This window comes from Monodelphis domestica, chromosome 4 (assembly GCF_027887165.1).
Source record: "Monodelphis domestica isolate mMonDom1 chromosome 4, mMonDom1.pri, whole genome shotgun sequence".
Lineage (NCBI taxonomy): Eukaryota > Metazoa > Chordata > Mammalia > Didelphimorphia > Didelphidae > Monodelphis > Monodelphis domestica.
Window position 1 is genome coordinate 421,851,498 of NC_077230.1, and position 5,184 is coordinate 421,856,681.

The 5,184-nt window shown below is 52.7% G+C and overlaps 1 protein-coding gene across 3 annotated transcripts in view; it reads right to left on the reverse strand.

Moving 5' to 3' along the window:
• Positions 1–4,913, reverse strand: part of KLC3 (kinesin light chain 3) — a 16,366-nt gene extending 11,453 nt beyond the window's left edge. The window contains exons 1-2 of one of the 3 annotated variants that reach the window (XM_056796352.1): positions 3,778–4,103; positions 2,623–2,667 (exon numbers count right to left, since the gene is read on the reverse strand). The gene's annotated coding sequence lies outside the window, so the exon portion shown is untranslated. Of the gene's footprint in view, positions 1–2,622; positions 2,668–3,777; positions 4,104–4,743 lie in introns of those variants that run through there. The other 2 variants (XM_056796351.1, XM_056796350.1) reach the window with 2 other exon arrangements.
• Positions 4,914–5,184: the final 271 nt, after the last annotated feature.

Consider the following 5,184-nt stretch of genomic DNA (forward strand, 5'->3'; position numbering starts at 1 on the left):
AAACCCCAAATGAGGACACAACAGAAAACAATTGAACAGCAAAACTATGTTGGTGAACCTATGGCACTCATGCTGGAGGGGGCTGCTCCCTTCCCCCTCTCCATGCATGCCTGAGGACATTTTTCACATCATCTGCCCCTCTGACCAGCAGCCCAATGGTAGAGTTTCCTCACTCCACTGTCTGGGGTAAGGCGGTGGCTCACATGCAATGTGAGGGTTGCATTTTGGGCAACTGGTCTCTAAAAGGTTCACTATCACTGCCCTATATAAATAAATAGTGGGCTGAGGTAGCCAAAACAAGGAATTTCAGGATGCATTTAGAGAGGAGGCATAACTTCCAGGCTCTTGCCGAACAACATTTACAATATGGGTTCAGTTCTGGGTATCACATTTAACTTTGGAAAGCATCCAGAAGATGATAAGTAGCACTATGAATGGTCCCAAGTGTCCCCATCATAAAAGGATAAATTGAAGGAACGGGGCACACTTAGCCCAGAGAAGAGAAGATTGAGGGAGGAAATGCTAGCTGATTTCAAGCATTTGAAGTCTCTCATGTAGAGGAGGGATTAGACTGACCCTAGAGAAGAGATCTGGGAGCAAAGAGTGAGGGTTGCAAGAAAGACGGATTTAGGTTGGATTCAGGGGGAGAAATCCAACTTGCTAATGATTCCAGCTATTCAGAATTGGAATGGGCTGCCAGGGCTTCCTCCTTCTCCTCTGAGGTCTTCAAGCAGAGGCCACTGAAGACTCTTATCTTGCCATGGAGTCAGATTAGATGGCCTCTGAGGTACTATCTATCTTTGAGACCGTGGGACTCTGGTTCTGTCAAAGGGGAAGGAAGTCATCTCATCTCTGCTGGTACCAATTCTCATCACTCCATGCCTCTGATAGGGACTCACCCAAGTCAGCATTGTGTCCTACCCTCAAATGAGGGACCTCCAGAGAAAAGCTCCATTCCTTTCTCCTACTGTCTTTCCATAAAACTCAGGCATCAGAGAGGACAGGCTGAGTGCCTGCACTGGGAGACCAAAGAAGAATGGTTGCCACCCTAGTTAATACCACCCTCTTTGGTTGTCTACAGTCTTCCAAAGCTTCAGAGTCCCAAGTCATTGGAATTTCAGAGCTCAACTTCATCTCTAGTCCAAGAGTCAGTCAACAAGCTATATGCCAGACACAATGTTAAGCTTTGGGGATACAAAGAAATGTAGAACAACTTCTCTATAACCTTCCTGCTAAGTCTTTGCTCATAGATCTCCAGGACTGGGGTATTCACTACCCAGACAGCCTGTTCTGCTTTAGGACAATCCTCACTGTGAAGTTTTTCCTTATAGAACTGTCACATGTGCTTATTCTCTGTGACTTCTATCCTGTCCCCACAATAGGGTGGGGAAACAAGCAAGACATGTGAGCATCAAATGTGAAGAAAGGAAATTTGGCTCAAATCCAGGTTCTGATTCTCCTTCCAAAGTATGGACCAAATGGGGGATGGGTGGGAAATGGGTTCTGTGCTGTGTGGTCTAGGGTTAATCTCTCTGTGCTCAGGTCATATTAGAACAGAGAATGAAGGAACATCATAGAATGCAAGAAGCTGTTCAGTATAATGATAAACCCCTGAGCTTGGAGTCGGAAAGACCTAAGTTTAAATACTTCATCAGACTGGAGGACTCTGGGCTCCTTTATTACTCTGAACTTCCACTTCCCCATCTCTAAAGTGGGGATGCTTAGAGCACTCTTCTCCCAACGCTGGGAATGTCCAATGAGATAGACCAAGTAAAGTGCTTAAAGCAATGTATAAATGCCAATCATTGTTAATAAAGAATAACCACACCATAAACTGTCAGAGCTAAAAGAGATCTCAGGGACCATATACCCCAATTCCACAAAGGAGGAAAACTGAGCCTAGAGAGGGAAGTGATATGTGCAAAGTGACACACTGAGTCAGTGAGATTAGACCCAGATCATTTTGTATCTCTCTATCCCCAGGGCTTATCACAGTGTCCCTGTATACAGGAGGTGCTATGTAAATGCTTATTTCCCCTTCCTTTACTCTCCAAAAGGGTTTAGTAAATGTTTGGTGACTGGAAATGACTCCTGACTTCAGCTCTTCGTTGTTTCCGCTGAAGAGAGGGTGCCTTGGGTGAGTGTGTGTTGGGGTGGGGTGGGGGTGTGTGTCTGGGAGCTGCTTCCCCATGACCTCATCCCTGCCGCCTTCTTGTGCTGGGAACCAGTCTGACGGCTGCCCAGACAAGACTGAGGAGAAGCAGAGTGGAGAGGTCTGTGGTGCCAGGTGGGAGTAGGAGAGAAATCTAGTGTCTATCCACTCCCTCACTCAGGGGTCATCCCAGGGGGCTTAGCAGGACAAGATTGCCCCCATGGAGACAGGCATGATGGTGTCCCCTCCTCCCTTGTCACTCCCCACCCAGAACATGGGTAGACACCACCCAGCTTCTCAGACAGGGTGGCTCTGGGCATGTGGAGACAGATACATGGATGTCCGAATCAGGTGTGGCCCCCACATGTTGGATGGGCACACACAGGTGGTCAAGGGTGACCCTGGGTAGCTTGTGCATCCTGGCACACAGATTATATGGGCCCTTAAAGGGCCACTCCTAACTAACTCACCACATAACCTTGGGTAAGGTTCTTTATGGTCCTCAGTTTCCTTATCTGCAAAATTAGAGGGTTGAGCCTGGTTGGTCTTTAAATTCCCCTCCCCAGACCATTGCCAGACAAGCTTGGAAAGGACCATAAACCATGGGATGGCATTGCCAATGGGGACCTTGGAACACAGACGGCCAGTGCCAGGGACCTCGGAAGTCCTGGGCCAGAGGATGTCAGAGCCAGGAGGAGAGCGTAGAAGCCAGCGAATGGGCGAGCAAAGGGACTGCCAACAGATCATTGCTGGGGTCTGCGCGCTGAGAGCCTCACGCTTTGCCTGCCCGTGAGCACCCTTCGTGTCCCACTGCCTCCCCCACCCACGGCGCTTGCCTGCTCCAGCACACCCACCCACCTGCCTGCCTGCCCTCTTCCACAAGCTCTGGCCTCAGCTAGCTTGCTATGGCACTAACTTTCCAGACTCCTAGCTCCAAGCTAGCAGCGCATTCCCAGCCAGGACCTCCCCGAAGAAGTCTGGCAGGGGACGGGCAGGGGCGTCGGGGGCCCGCAGCCCCAGGTGGAGAGAGGGGAAGGGCCAGCCTGGGCACCGGGGCAGCGGCGCGCTGTGTGGAACCCCGGCTGTGGCCCTCCTCCGGGCCGGCCCACAATCACAGCTACACCAGCAGAGGCTCCCGGGCTCCAGCCTGCTTCGCCGCCCCCCTCTCCCCGACAACTAGTTGCTTGTTCAACTCACTCGGGGGCCTCCTTCCTACCCCACCTGCAAGCCCAGGCCCCGCCCAGCCCCGCCCCACCTTCTGTTTACCTGTGCCCACGGGGAGGGACTGGGAGCGTGTGGATGGGGAGGGGGGACCAGGGGAGCCCAGGACACCCCGGCGGAGAGGCAGCAGGGCTGGGGGGCGGGAATGAGCGCGGACTGGAATGGACAGGGGAGGGGCAATGTAGGGAGGAGGCAGAGGAGGCAACGAGGGGGAGGGGGACGCGGAGAGAAAGAGGGGGAAAGGGGCGACAGAGGGAGCGAAGAAGAGAGAGGGAAGGCAAGAAGAGCAATGGAAGGGGGAGGACGACGGGGGGAGAGTGCAGGAGGGAGGGGGACAGAGGGAGGCAAGGAGGGTGCAGGGGGTAAAGAGAGTGAGGCGGGGCGGAGCTGGCCGGCTCCCCTACCTGTGCGCAGTCTGCAACCCCCAGGGTTCCGGCCCCCACTCCGGCTCCAATCCACGCTGTCGCTATCCCTGTGGCTCGGATTCGGGCTGGGGCTCGGACTGGGGCTCGCTCTGCTGCCGCTGCCGCTGCCGCTGCCACCGCCGCCTCCCCTGCCTTCTCCCGGGAGCCTCCCTGAGGACTCGGGGGCGGCTCGGGGAGGAGGCGGGGCCGAGGCCAGGATTAGGGAGGGGAGGGGCCGCCCTGCCCCCTGCAGGTGAGGTTCGATCCTCAGTAGTGGGGGGCCCTGAGCAGGGGAGCCGTGAAGTCCGAGGAGCTTAGCGCTCTGACGTCACAATGGTCCGGTGCCCGGAGGCAGCCCACTGCCCTGTTGGACAGCTCCCGCTCTTGGAAAAAACCCACCTAAAAGCTTTTCAGCTGGTTTTCCTTCTGCCCCTTCGCAACTAAGAGGCCGGCTTGGCCTCCCTCCATGTCCCAGGCTTCCAGGCACAGAGAGCTGCCCCCACTAGGGGACCTTGGAGGACCTCCTCTCTAGGGGATTATGGAATGGTCCTGGATGGTTCCTGAGGTCCCTTCCCTCTCTCAAGTTTCGTAAACATTCCCCCCACCCCCTGTTCTTTGGTCTGCTCCCCGGGACCTAGAGCAAGGCTAATCTAACCTCTTGGCCCCAGGACAGCCCTTTAGATTTCTGGGGAAAGCTACCATGTGACCGTCCGGGCCTTCTCTTCCCCGGCCCTTTGGCCCCTCTGCCACCCTGCTCGCCCTCTCCATCTAATCAGCGTCCTTCCTAAAATGTGCTCAGAGCTGAACACAGATCCTCCAGGTGTGGGTCTGACTGGAGTCGCCTCACTAATCCTGCCTGGGACTTTGCCTCTCCTTTTACAATCTCACCGGGGAAGGGACTACCACTTCACCGCCCTTCTGCCATTTATACTTGTGGAGAGAAATCTGGGGCACCAAGTCCCGTACATATATCAGAGGCAAAACTTGAATTCAGGTGTTCCCGCTGGGATTGGCTTGCCAAGAAATGAGGCTGCCGCTCTGGCTTGTGACTAGCAAGTCCAGTGTAGACTATGCCGATCTGAAAGGACCCCAAGACTCTACTAGTTTTCCTTGATGCGATTTCACATTGTTGGCTCATAGAGGTCTTACAGTCCATCCAAACTCCTAATTCTTCCTCAGAATTTTTATCTAGATATTCCTCTCCCATCTTGTAATTGAGAAGCTGATTTCTTACAACCCAGTATTGACTTGTTTTAATCCCTCGCCTTTAGAACTTTTAGTGAGATTCTTAAATTGAATTCATCAAACAACTTTAATTTTTAAAATATTTTATTAAATATTTTTATATATAATAATAAATATATATAAATAATTATATAATGAAATAAAAATATTTTATTAAAATAA